This window comes from Suricata suricatta, unplaced genomic scaffold, assembly GCF_006229205.1.
Source record: "Suricata suricatta isolate VVHF042 unplaced genomic scaffold, meerkat_22Aug2017_6uvM2_HiC HiC_scaffold_24, whole genome shotgun sequence".
NCBI classification, from domain to species: domain Eukaryota; kingdom Metazoa; phylum Chordata; class Mammalia; order Carnivora; family Herpestidae; genus Suricata; species Suricata suricatta.
The window spans coordinates 115174-130424 of record NW_021869325.1 but is presented as its reverse complement, the minus strand read 5'-3'; the positions used below and the strand labels follow the sequence as shown (position 1 = coordinate 130424).

General features: G+C 35.8%; 1 protein-coding gene across 1 annotated transcript in view; it reads left to right on the top strand.

Moving 5' to 3' along the window:
- Positions 1-15251, top strand: part of LOC115284869 (angiopoietin-1) — a 232831-nt gene that overhangs the window by 205170 nt on the left and 12410 nt on the right. The window lies entirely within an intron of this gene.

Sequence of the window (15251 nt, the reverse complement as noted above, 5' to 3'; positions counted from 1 at the left end):
CTACTATAATACTGATGCACAATTTAGGAATATTGTTCATATTTTATTATCCCCATGTAGTTTGTTGGGGATGAATGATACTTTCAGGGTGGAACTATGTCTGCGTTAAAACCTTGTTCTGGAAGAGATTCCACATGAGATGAATGGAATGTTTGAAAAAAATTGTCAAAACTAACACCTTGAAAATAATTTAGCCATTAAATATCTTTCTGTACAAAATTTACTTTTGGCCAACATCTTTAGTGGGGAAGAGTTTGATGTAATGGGTAAAACCTTATATTGGGACTTAAGAGTCATGAATTCTAGACTTGGATGAGTAGTTATTTTCTGAATGACCTTGGACAAGTTTCTTCACTTTTCCAAATCTCAGGTCCTCAGAAGTAAAAGGAGAAGGTAAGGATAAAATCTTTCCAATTCCAAAATCTTATTTTTGTTATCATTAAAGTACTCCCATGCCACATATGTATTTCAAGGACAATACAAATTAGTGTAGATTGAAAAGAATTCTCTCGAGCCTCCCTCGTAAATTTAAGCCCTGCATTTTTTAGGTATTGCAAAACTTGTTTTACTGTTTGTAGTGAAATGTTTTTCATTTATCTGATCCTCTGGGCTGTATGGTCCTGGCTAGAACCAGTAGCAGATGTGTTGAAATACCAAGAGGAAAGTTATTTTTTACAGCAGTTCTGGACTGATCAAGGTATAAAAAAATGTATAGGGAATCCTCTGGCCGTTTCTACCCTCTTGAATTTTTAGGCTAGGTTCCAAGCTTAAAGCTTTAGATCATTTTATTTGTGTTTTTAAATAATTTCTCCAATGTGGGGGTTATCTTACTATATTTAGACTACAACTTTTGTTATAGTTACTTCCTGAAACAGAGAAATACTTGTTTTATTCAGCAAAATTTGTATTTTGTACTCTGTGACTGAGATAAAATATTCAGAAGAGAAAGGCATGATCTTACAAAGTCACTCTGTACCTCTTCAGGTCTTCTAATGGTCAGGAAGTCCTGGATTTTGCTAAGCCAACAAAACAAATGCCTCAGTCCTGTTAGGTCTAAAGATTCCCAGAGGATTCCTGCTCTAGAATTGCTGGGATTCAGACAACTGCTATTCTTGAAACTTCTAGGTTTGTGAGGGTTCCCAGAACCAGCTAGCACTGCCTCCAGGAAATAGTCTAGAGAGATATCCCATGATCCCGCTGCTGGGGGTCCTCCTAGTGCTGTCCACCACTGAAAAGATGAAGGCTCTGTTTTCAAGGAATGAAATATTTGTTACATTCTAGTATGTGATATCCTAACATAAAATATCCACAGAGATTCAGCACAGTCATATATGTATGTGTCATACACACACATGTGTAATGAGGATGGGAAAGGGGTGGATAATAGACAAACAGGTAGTTCCAATGCCATGAACACAGTGAGCTCACTAATAAAACCAAGTATGGCATGAATAGGGGGACCTAACCAATATGGGAAGCTGGGAAAACTTCCACGGGGTGGCCTAAGTTGACATACAAATGGCAAATTGGAATTAGCTAGAAAAATAGTCAAAATTGGAAGCAGAAGAGGGAATAGCATATGTTAAGCCTATAAAAGAGACCCAGTATGTCTTGCTAGACATATGTTTAGTTTGGTGCAGATGGTTAGCTGTTGCCTAAGCATGGAGTATAAGGGGACAGGGACAAAGCATAATGCCAAGAACAAAGAGGACAGCCAGACAACTCATAATATGGAAGAGATTCAGGAGTGATGGCTTCTGAGCGCAGCTCATCTGAAACGGCCTTTCATATTTCAGTAAATTTCTTTCACTCAGTGTTTTGATCAATTTCATTCAATAAAAATGAACAACAACAAAATGCAAGGCATTATGAGTGAAGCAAAACCCACAGAACTAAACCCCTGTTCTTTAAGAGCTTCGCAACTCTATAACTGACTTGATTTTCATTATCCTTCAAGTCTTGGCTCTATCTGAAGAGTTCTGCTTCCTAGATGGGATAAGGACCCCTTTCTCTCTGCTGTCACTGTGCTCTGTGCCTATCTTTATCAGACTTCTTATTACACTGGGTTGTGATTGACTATTATTTGGCTCTTCCCTAGATTGACATGCGCCTGGAAAGGAAATGCTGTCTTATAAATATATGAAAGACATATCAACAAAGATTTTTTGTTGTCATTCATTCAACAGACAGCTGGCTACTATTTGGTAATTATTGATCTAGATGCTGGAAATTCAATCAAAATTCCTACCTTCAGACGTGTATGGTTTAGAGCAGTGGTATATGCCAGTTTCCATGTAAGACTTTCATAAAGTGCTATGTCTTTTAGGTCTTGGATTGTTGTTTGGATGAGATTCATTTCTCTTATCTACTTAACTCCAGGCTCTTCTGTTTTGTTTTGTTTCGTTTTGTTTTCTTTACCTGTGAATGATGTGCAAGAATTTCTGTATTGAATGATGCCAAGCAAATGAAATAAGATATTAACAAAACAGACAGTCAATGTACCTTGTTCTCTAGGCTGACTGATCTTGAAAATGGATACTATGTTGTTGACACTGATAAGTAGTTTTTTGGTTACAAGAACTAGGTTCTCTGCCTACAATTTGGATAAACTGCCACTAGGTGACAGTAAACTTTGATTTTATAGAATTCATCTTGAGTGAATAACTGAGAGCTTAATGAAAATTACAAAATTTAGTTAATTATAATTTTGAGTAGAAATTTCAAAATTGTGACAGTGATGATATAAAATATTTATTACCCTGTAACTTATGAGATACTTTTTTCTCTCTAGATAATTTCTTTTTTAAGAGCCTTTACCCATTTCAATAAAAAACATCAGAAAACCATTGTAAATAATTATGCCAAGTATCAACAAATAGCAACATTAAATGCATCTAATACAAATTTTGTTTTAATAGTAGCATCATAACTTTCAACTTTAATAGTAAAGTATTTAGCTAAATATTTAAAATATTTGCAAAGTGCTTAGATATGTCTCTTCATGCTAACATCATAATGTTGCTATTTGTTGATACTTGGCATAATTATTTACGATGGTTTTCTGATGTTTCTTATTGAAATGGGTAAAGGCTCTTAAAAAAGAAATTATCTAGAGAGAAAAAAGTATCTCATAAGTGTTTATGCTGATCTGCTTATTCTCTGTTGGAAGAATCAAAAATACTATTTTATTACCTGATTCAGTTAGAAGTTCAACTAAATAAGTGCATAAAGATTTTTCGTTTTATTCATCTTCAGGCTTCAAATTCCTTTCCCTCACATACCCTCATAATCAGTGGTAGAGGGAACTTTCTAAATCTGAAGATCAAAAGTCCATTATATACAAATTTTGAGATATCATTATTATAAAAGAATTACTTTAATGAACTCTGCTTTAAAAATAATAGATATGGTTAGAGATCTAATAAATAGTTTGTACCTATTTATAATCTGATTTTTAAAGTACACCTTGTGTTCTTAGCAGAAGAACTACATCTGAATGTTGTATGCTTCTTTGACATCTTCTAATCCAGAAGAAACTCTGATTATCAGAAACATTAAGTCAATTTGTCCTTGGCTTATTAAAAAACAATAATTTTAAATATGTAGTTGTCTAATATATATTATTATTTTGTTCATTTCTTAACTGGGTATAATTTTGCTTTAATCTATATAACTTCACTAAAATTACTCTCTCAAAGTTATTATAATTATTTTGAAATCAGGGTCTGCATTCATTTATTTGTCGAGCTACCTAGTCATCAAACATTTATCATGTTGCTAAGTACCATGTTGCTATTTCCCAAATACTATTTAGTCATTTCCAAACTTATGTGTGCATAGAGTCAACTAGGGTGTTTGTTTAAAGTGTAGATTTTTGGGTTCCATATCCAGAGATTCTGTCCTTGATATGGGACCTATATAGGTCAGTTCTACACTCAGGTGATGTTGATGCAGAGCTAAACCTTTAACGAATCTGAAAGGAGACACCATGCTTGCTGGTCTTGTGGTGCTGGTCGTTTAGATGACGTAAGAAAACATGATATAGTTGGCTTCAAACGAAAGTTGCAGTCGCAGTCTGTTTTAGCATGTCTTTTTTTTTAATCAAAGAATCATGGACCTTTTAAAAAATTGATGGCACTATGGATCTTCTCCCAGAATAACTGCAAAAAACTAAATTTTGCTTATATTTCTGTGTGATTCATCTCCATACTCACAGTCCTTGGGTTAGAACACTTGGAATTAGACTCTAGTTGGGCAGTAAAGAAAAGTGGTCTATTCAGCTGGAGTTGAGGTTGGATGGGATGCATTGGAGGAGATTAAAGTTGACCAGCAAAAGCTTCATAGAGGAAATCCTTAGGGATTTTTGAAACGTGAGTAGGTGTTTGTAGAGCAAATGTGGAGGATGATGGCAGAAGGAGAAAGGTCATAGATTCCAGCCAGAGAAGCAATGTGGACAAAGACCCAGATGTGGCAGAGAATAGCAAGTATCTCGTATGTGGGAGTTCCTTGTGCTACAGAAAACAGAAGGCCATGTTCCATGATAAGGATTTTGGATACTATCTTATACTAATTTTAAAGAGAAATAAGCACACTGATGATTTTGGTCAACAGAAGAATCTGCTTATGCACACTGGAGCCTTATTTGCAGAGCTTAAAGCAACACATTATCCAAGTACAACAAGAGAAAGTATTTCCTCTTTGCAAAAAAAACCCTCAGACAATGCCTCTCAATGGTTTTCAACATTCTACTTGTCCTTTCCCCCTCTGTCTTCCTCTAGGGGATGCTGGAAAGTTTCTTGCTGCTCTTTAAACAGAAATTAAAATGAGAACAAACCTACCTCTCTTGAACCTGCTTATACTTAAAAAAATCACCAATTTAAATCACAAGTTTTACAAGGTCTTAATTTTTGGCACAAAACAAAACAAAACCAAACCATTAACTCTTTGATATGGCCATGGGTCGGGTCTTTTAGGCACCAGAAGGGTGTCCAGTCAGTGAGGCACTCACAAGGAGCTGACTCTATCAGCCACACGTGACCCTGGGGGAATTGAAATATGTTTACGGGATTGGTTTTTTTGTTTTTGTTTTTATTTTTTTGCAGAGGTCTTAGTGACATGTAATTCATTTGGCATTCATTTTTCCTACGTATTCTTAGGAAAGGGGAGGAATGAATACTGGAAGAACCCTGCTTTATTTAGAACTAAAACTGGAAAATTAGCACAGTGTATATTTCTGAACTTTGGGAGGTCTGATTTCATTGTCACAACTTCATGAAAATTACTTTTACATGTACGGAATAGAGTATACTCTCTCAGCACTATGTAGAGGCACAAAAATAACAGTTTGTGAGTTCTATGTTTTCTTTAGAGGAAGGATTTATCTTGGGTTTTGAACACAGGCAACCTTCATGCCATTGAGACATTGAAAACTATTTTTCACTGGAATTAGGACAGGGGTAGCCAGTAACAGTGTCTCCAGTGCCAAGAGCTTGGGAAAACCTGGGTGGTTGATAAACTGATTTTTACAAAGTTCCACTTTATAGTAATATTTGTAAATCAAGGGAGGAACATGAAAATGTATGCTGTCAAAAGAAATAGATGGAAAATTACCATGCAACTTATGCATGTATAATGAAAACCAATATGTAAAACAATCAGAATTAGAGAATGAATGAAACTGGAAATCTATCTTTCTTTATCAAAGCACAGATTCCCATGATCAATACTATCTCAAACATTTTTCACAGTTACACATCTTCCACTAACCGTGATCAAAAATAAATAACGTAGCTACCTCAGGGCATCTGCGGTTTAAGAAGCAAATAAGATAATACACCCCTTCTTAGCATTATGGTTAGTTTGATATACAGCTATTCTGCTGATTCCTCAATGATCTAATTCCATCTGAGAACAAATGATGCCAATTCAGGAAGACTGAATGTGATGAAGAAAGATTTTGGGGAGGGAGATTGAGAATTACAGGGTGAGTTGCTATGGGTGATCTTTTCAGGGATTTTTTTTTCCCCAGTATCAATTATGGGTAAAGAAAGGAGGAAAAAAGTCACATGCTGGATTCAGCCAATAAAGCACCCTATTATGAGAAGAGAATTCTCAAAGGTTGGAATTTTAATTTTTAAAGAATAGACATTTGAACTTAAGGATTATTATTCAGGCATCTAGTTTCAAAATAATATAGACCTTAAACTAGGTAGTCAGTTAGCAAGACTTTTGTTTCTTGTTCTTTGTACTTAGTATTCAGCATGCTCTATAAAAATGAGAATAATTTTCAAAGGAAATGGGGCCTTATGAATTTGAGTAAGTTTTATTTTTAATTTCTCCACCTTACTACCTACATGCATGTCTTTAGTTAGCTGCATCTCTATCTCATTATTTTCATCACTCTCCATAAGTTTATCTATATCAATGTCATATGTTTCTATTTTATTTAGATTTATTCATTTAACTCATGTTTCCTGAGCTACTGTGTATTTTTTTCATTATTGGTTAGGGAAGTTTGGTTTCTTTGCTTAATTTTCCATTAATATTTATCAAGCATTTACTGTAGATGTGAAAATCCTTTAGGGATTTTCTATATCTCACCTCATTTAATCTTCAGGACAGTATTAAAAATACATACTATTAGAGTCATTTTACAGACGAGGCAACTGAGGATCACAAAGATGAGTTTGGTTGCAAACCCGGAAAAGTAAGTTCCAAACGCTATTCTGTTATTCTAACTCTGGAGGCCCAGGTGTACATGCCATAACCTTCCTCTCCAGAAGCGATTGTGGGGGGGGGGGGGGGGTATGAGGAGAGAAAGGAAAGAAAGAAGAAATTTAATTGAGGAGAGAAAGGAAAGAAAGAAGAAATTTAATTCATGACTTTATTATTAGCCATTTTCTTCATTCATACTTATTTTATACCATACCACCTATATCTGCTTGATCTTTATGTCTTTTTAAGTATCTTCAAATCTCTGTCATAACCTTAATTTTTGACTAGTCAAAGTGAACATTATTAGGTCTTTTAATCACCCTACTTGCGCCCTCTTTTCTTTTGAACTTCTTTTGAACTTTTCCTTCTATGTATAGGTTTATATCTATGACTGAAGATCATCTCCATGCAGCTGTCTATTGGAGACTGTATTCACATATATTTTCTTAGGTGGACTGACTTTGTTTCAGATAGTTCCTACCATTGTCTCACATACTCAATGACAGGCTCTTGCAAACAAATAAATAGTTCTGTTCACTTATGGAGTAAGACAATATAGCTCCAACAGTTGAAAAACAGTATTGTACATAATGACACTGACTTAATAGAACCTCCTCCAACAGAGGTCACAGCCCTAGATCCAACATTGGAAAACAAGCCTTCTGTCCTCTAACAAAGAAGGTAAAGTTCTTTTTTAATTTTTTAAATTTTATTTATTTATTTTTGGGAGAGAGAGAGAGAACAAGTAGGGGAGGGCCAGAGAGAGAAAGAGAGAGAAAGAATCTCAAGCAGGCTCCATGCTGTCAGTGCAGAGCCCAATGTACGGCTTTAACGCATGAACCATGAGATCACGACCTGAGGCAAAATCAAGAGTTGGATGCTGACTGAGCCACCCAAGCATCCCAAAGTAAAACTTTTGAAACAGATTTTTAAATGACAATCTAGGTTCTAGAGGGAATTATGCATTAGAGGCACACACACAGATATAGGTCCTTTGTACCATGGTCTCATTTCTCATATGGACTCTCCAGTATTTATTTTAATGGGTTATTTCATGAGTTATTTCTTAAAATATCAATAGATACAAATGAATTCCATCCTTATTATAGCAGTACCCCAATATGATTTGTTGAGATCATTAAGGTCATTAATATTAGGCAAATTTTACATCAGAAAATAAATGCCCAGGGAGCTTGAATTGTAAAACATAATTGTAGAGTTAAAATATTATTACATGTAAGCCATATCCTGATATGTGTAAAACTTAAATTCTAAACAATTTTAACTCTTAGTTCATAATTGACTCAATAAATAATTATTGAATGCCTGTTGTGTAGATAGTATATGGAGCTCACAAAGATGGCTGAGATAGGAGTAGTTACTAGGAGCTTACAGTATGGTAAGGAAGAGAAAGCACATATGTAAATAATACTAAGCAGGCAAAATGAGATGTGCCACAAGAGAAGCAACTTATCTATGGAATGAGCAGTTAGAGGAGAAGGAAGAGAGAAGGCATCCTGTATAATCTCTGGGCTTGTCTTGAAGAATGGCTCATTTTGGACTTGTAAAGATAGGGAGAAAGAGACCGAGTCAGTAAAGCTCTCATCATTTAAAAGAACAAGATACACTTCGGACAATCCCAAACTAGAGAGAATAAGATGTTTATCTCACAGATACTATTTTGAAAAAAGATAGAAAATATTATTTAACTAGAGATAATTTTACAATATTAGCAAAGTCTAATATAGGGTTCAAGTTTCCCCTTGTGGTAAGATAAATTTATATTCTTTCCTTTATCTCAAGGTTTCGTCTTAGTAATTTCTACTAGAACTCCCCGTACGCAACAAAAGGGGCATTTTAAACATAAAGAATTTTTGCTTCAAATACTAATACAATAAGGAATAAAATCTATCTTAAATGCTTAGTATTTAAGTAACTTAATTGTCTGTCTTTCCATTTGATATTCCCAGTACATTTAAATGACTGATGAAAACCCTTTTCTTTCTTATCTGTTTTTTAATGTTAGATTACCTCAAAACTTAATTGTGCTATGGATTTCACAACACCTTTGTTTGTTTTTAAATGTTTATTTTGAGTCAGAGAGAGAGAGAGCTTGAGCAGGGAAGAGTCAGAGAGAGAGAGAGCTTGAGCAGGGAAGAGTCAGAGAGAGAGAGGGAGAGAAAGAGTATCCCAAGCAGGCTCCTTGTTGCCAGTGCAGAGTCCGATGAGGGGCTGGAACCCACAAACTGAGTTCATGACCTAAACTGAAACCAAGAGTTGGACGCTTAACCAACTGAGCCACCCAAGTGCCTGTCACAACCCCTTTATTGAAAATATCCTCTTCATCCCTCTCCAAGAGTCCATGTCCTCCACATTCTCCAAAGCCTCTCTCTTCCACTAATTTTTGAACAGTTTAGAATCTCCTGAATTTTTCTCTCACCCTTTTCCCAACAATACGAATTATTTGTATACTTCCCAATGACGTCATAACACCAGACAAATGCTTAATCTTGCCAAAGGCCTAAAACAAACATTCTTTTCTCTATATATGTTTTGACAAGAGAAATATTTTCTTTATTTCAGCAGACGCTGCCACCTGTATCATTTACACGCAGTTCTAAAAGGCATGCTCTGCTAGTCTCTATGCTAATGGTGCCCAGCACTTTCGATAAGGAAGGGAGGTGGTTAGAACAGAGACAGTCCTGGGGTAACAGCAACTGGGAGACAGCAGTGTTGGGAAACTCAGATTGAGTCATTGCTACCAGGCTTTGAAAGAAAACCATGGGGGTTATTTTGCATTTTCTGCAAGTGATTTTGAGAAAGACAAACTAGTTCCATATGGTGGCAGGGCAAGAGCAGAGCCAGAAGAGAAATCTGCTACATGAGATCTGCTCAGCTTGTCAGTTTGAAAGACCTTAGAGTTCAGATGTCTGAGAGCCTTTCTACTGTTTTAAGGAGCCAAGGCCAGACTTCAGTTTGTCATACAGACAACTCCCACTGCCCTGGGTAATGAAAGAGATGCTTGCCATTCTGAATACTGTAAGGATGTAAAAATGTGAGAAGTATAGGAGTCTCTTAAGTAGATAAAATTAGTGACAAACCAACCTCATGACACTGGGCTGCTTATTTTAAAGAAAAGAAAGTTATAGAATCACTTGTATGATCCATAGGTATATTTTGAAATCATTTCTTTCATAGTATAACTTGCTATTGTCTTACGTTTATTAAGAACTATGATTTAGCCTTTCTGGATATTTACTCTATAAGTGAAAGAAAGGGGATAACTATGTGTTCATCGAGAATGACTAGAGAACCATCTCAGATGACTAGGGAGTCATGACTAATTTCGACATGCACCTGTCTGTTTCGTTTTTCCTTCAGATGCTTATTTAGGGGCGCCTGGGTGGATCAACTGGTTATGCATCTGACTCTTAGTTTCGGCTCAGGTCATGATCTCAAGGTGGTGAGATCGATCCTATGTCTGCTTGGGATTCTCTCTCTCTCCTTTTCTCTCTGCCGCTCCATAGTCACTCACATTCAATCTCTCTCTCTCTCTCTCTCTCTCTGTTTAATAAACATTAAAAAGATGCTAATTGAAAAAATCATAATGCTGACATTCTTTACAGCCACTGACCAAGTCATGCTAAGAAATGTGGGGGTTTTGTCCTCACTAATTAGGAAAAATGGGTTTAAAATGATAACTATACTATGATTTTACTTGGTGGCCACTGTTTTAATCACATCTAATCATGTTCTTTGGAGGTTTTGTGTTGTTTGGGGTGTTTTGTTTGTTTCTTCTCATTTTGGGGTTTTTTTGTGGGTTTTTTGGTTTGTGTATATGCTTTTTTTTCTTCATCTCCCATATTTCTGTCCTTAAGCCAAATACTTTACTCTGGAATAATGTTTGGTTTTTATCTCCTAACACATCATCCTTCATGCAAGCCACATCTACACTGGCTAAACATAAGAAATAAATGTCCAGGATTCCCATGGTGTTATACTGGGGGAATATTCTTTATAATGACTCAAACTTTGGTTTTCTTTTCACTGTATTCATATGCAAGGCCAACTTTGGCCCTTCTGTGTATTAACTTTTCTTTTGTAAAGTTAAGTATCATTAACAGAAAAGAGAAAGCCAAGGATAGTTAATTATACATAAAGACTTCAGAAATTAGACGAACCACTGTGTAAAAGAACCACCTAAATATTCTGTTTGAACCTCCAGTCTAATAAATTTTCTTCTCTAATTAGAAAAAATACTTGGCATTGGTGAATGGCCAGCTCTTAGTTTGCCTATATCAAATAACTAGCTAGGATTGTTGGCTTTGGGTCAATAATTGCTGTTCTGTACAAGCTAAGTAATTGCTAAGAAGGAATGAGCCCCTTCACTGTTCAGATGACCTATCCTTGACTACACGGCATCCTTGTGGGATTCCACAGACATATAGTTGTCTTCATTTGTGAATTTCTTAAAATAGTGGTGAGAAACATTATTTTTATGAAACACCATCTCTGTTTCTCAGTGCAAGAAAATGAGTGTCCACGGTGCCTCTTCCCTAGAAGAGCATAAGCTATTCCCCTGTGACATGCTAAGGATAGAGACTCAAGGGTAGTAAATACTACTATGTGTAAATTGCAGGTTTTACTCAGTCTTGTACAGTTAAAATCCTCTAAACATTGGTTTTTTTCTACTTTTACTTATTTTTCATTAAGATATGATTGACATATAACATCATATCAGTTTCAGGTGTGTAACACAGTGGTTTAATATATGTATATATTGCACAATGGGCCTTCCAGGAATTGGGGCAGCACGTGGAAATGTGAAGAGAAATGAGAAATGCTGCTTTGGGGGGACAAGTAACTGATAAAGCTGGAGTATTATGTACATGGGCAGGAAATAAGCAATGATACGTGTGAGGCTGGGTGGCATGGGAAAAAGTAGACTAGAGCAAGGTCTTCCAAGTCTTTTTAAACCACAGTAAGGCATTTGGATTTTATTTTTCATGTGTTGTGAGAACAACTGAGGTATTTTGACCATAGTAGAAGAATAATGGGATGCAGGTTTTTGAATGAGCCTTACAGAGCATAGATTTTAGGGCAAAGAGGAAGAAGCAAGCCTCAAGGCAGTGAGATCAGTTGTAAGACGTCTGTAATAATCCACAGAAGAACTGCCAGGACTAGAAGACTGACCTGATGTTGATTAAAAGGATCTGCAAAAATGTCTCTTCTTACTTACAGACTCTAACATAGAGCAATAATGTAGTCTGTAGAGGTGAAGGTCAGGAAAAGACATTGTTGATGTTTATTCTACCCTGTATGTGCTTGCATACATATTTAGAGATATATGAAGATGCCCTTAAACTTGTCACAACTAATGGTATAGTCATATAATAGCTTCCAAATGAGGGTGGATAAGGATCTGTAATAGCATGGAAAAATGGTCATAAAGTTATGCATGGAAAGCATGGTATAAAGCAATATGTAGAGTACAGTCATGTATTTATACTTGAAAAGAAACTGTTCTGAAAGGTGCAAAACTAATGTAAGTGATTACTTCTAGACAGGTGGCTGAGGCAGGCCTGTGGGCAACAACCTTATGTGCACTGTTCAAAATTTTTATAAGAATATAGTCAGATATTGAATATATATTTTAAAACAAATAGTATTTTCAATTTGGAGGGAGAAAACAAGGAAAAGACTAAGTGCATATAAACCATAATGTCAGGAGTAGTTGTATTCAGATATGAGATTTGGGTTGCTTTTTATTTTCCTCTTTTTGCTTTTCTCTACTTCCTAAATTTATAATTGGGCCTTCCTATTGGCATGGTAACACAAAGAAACCATTGTAAACTATGAGGCTTAAACTATAACCCTCTTATAAAAGGATAAAAGTATAAACTATTTCCAGCACATAGCAGTCACTTACTTAATATCAACATAACATTGGTGCTCAGTTGCCTGCAAATGACAGTGTAGAAAATTGCTGTGTTCTGGAATCTCAAGCCCTACCGGTGAGCTTAAAGCTACTAAAGGGATACTGGTATTGACTTACCTTTTGAAAAAAGAAGGAGAGTCATCACTAATCATGGAGAAGCCAAGAATCAGAGTTGGAATTTAGCCTGGCTCATCCAAGAGCACCTGTGGGCTAAACGCGTTCAGTCCCAGTGGAGCAGGAGATTTTACGCCTGCCATCACACTACGTAATTTTGGAATCATTCATCTTCTTCCCCCAACTGATTCTGTGTTTGCTAAACAAGCAACTTTCCAATTATAATTTGGCTTTCTGTGTGAAATTCTCTCTAAGAAGACTGAGCCTGGACCCCACAATGTTCTTATTTTGACTGTAAGTGGAGAACTAACAAGAGTCTCCCTTAGCTTTGTGAGTGTGTGTCTATCTCCAAAAGGCTGAGAAAGTGATCAAAACTGGAAGGTTGTGAATTCACACAGGTAACTTGTCTCAGGCTCTCACTGGTGACCCCTCACCGATGAAACCCACCTACATGTGGGCTGCCTGCAACCTGAAATGTAAATCCATATTTTTAAAAATTCTACAATTCTTGGGGCGCCTGGGCGGTTCAGTTGATTAAGCATCCGACTTCTGCTCAGGTCGTGATCTCACAGTTCATCATTTTGAGACCCACATTGGGCTCCGTGCTGCAACTCAGAGCCTAGAACCTGCTTCAGATTCTGTGTCTCCCTCTTTCTCTGCCCCTACCCTGCTTACACTCCTTCTCTCTCTCCTCAAAAATAAATAAAACATTTAAAAATTCTACAATTCTTTATCATCAGTGATTTTTAGCCTGCCCCTCAGAGTTTTAAAATACAAGTTTATATATGAGAATTTAGCTTTAGAAACTTCCTTCAACCTACTGTTAACTACACGTTCTATTAATCATTGAAAACAACAAAATTTGAGTAGGGCTTAATTGTATATTTTGCTCGACGCAAAAATCTCTGCAGCATATCTGTAAAATGTTTTGACGCAATCATATGATATTACCGTTATTTGCTAAAACTAATATTAACTCACAAAATAATAAGGGGACCTTTACATATATTAGGTGCAAACACAAATCAAATATATATATGAAAAAATAAAATATAAGTATTAATTGATCTATTTTATTTCTTTTTTTGTTTATTTATTTTGAGAGAGAGAGAAAATGTGAGTGGGGGAAGGGCAGAGAGAAAGGATTGAGAGAATGCCAAGCAGGCTCTGTGCTGTCAGTACAGAGCCCAATGCAGGATGGATCTCACAAACTATGAGAGTATGACCTAAGCCAAAACCAAGAGCCAGATGCTTAACTGACTAAGCCACACACGTGCCCCTCTGTATTATTTCTGTTTAATAATAATGTAACATTTATTCAGAGCTGGCCTAAGTCCAGTAGTGTCTCCCTCATACAGAGATATTAACTATATTGTGAGTGGATAAGATTCATAAATAAGACTCCGGTACAGAAGTGGTAATATACATGGATATGAAAAGAAGATTCCTAGGTGGTTTTGGTGAATGACACCTGAGGAAACATGTTAGGTAGAGTTAGAAAGAAGGGTAGAGTGTCAACTAGAGAAGAACTTGAATTTCAAATTGACACTACCAACAACTTGAGTTTAGCTATTCTGTGCCCTGAGGAACCATGAAGGACCTGAGCAAGTTTGCATTTGTTTAAACTGCCCAGATGGATATGAAAGCAGCATATAGGCTTGGTAGGAAATGACCCGATATCAGAGAACTAATGATTTATCCCCTAGTTTTTGAATTCTAGACCAGTATTCTTCAATCTGTAAAGAGTAATATGAGATACTAATTGAGAACATAAATTCCCAGGCCTAGAGAAAAGGCTTTTTTCATAAATAACCAGATGATTTTTTACATGTAAAAGTGTTGAAGAACCCCTAATTTAGGTTAATTTAAATTTTAATTTTATATAAGAAATGTTTCTAAAGAATAAGGTGAATAAGGTAGGTTAGGTTTTTTGAAGTATGCTGTATTTGAGGTTAAACAGTTGGCTTTTGAACTTAATTTTATGGATACTCCTAGAATATAAGCCTTTTAAGGGCATGGCCCTTTGGTATATTTTAAGTGCTTAGAATAATTTCTGATATGTAGTATGTGCTCAACAAACATTTGTTCGGGAAATGTATAATGATTAAGAACTTGGATTTTAAAGTCAAAGATAGCCAAATTCCAGCTTATTTATCTTTTCTAAATCTTGGCATGCAAAATTGGTATATTGATGCTTAGATCACAGATTTAATGTATAATTAAATCAAATAATAAATGGAAAACATTCAGCAGATTGTTTGGCACAGAGGAAGTCCTCAATAAATGAGAATTATTAGTATTGCTGTTAAGAATAATGTTTACACATCATCACTATTCAATGTTAGCATAAGTATATGCTGCAATGACACTTTACAAGCCATTTTTTCTTTGGAGATTAATACCTGTGGTAATAAAATAAACCCATTTTCTTTTTGTGGATCCTGCACTATCAGAACTGTATGAGTTTGAGTACACATTGTGAAAG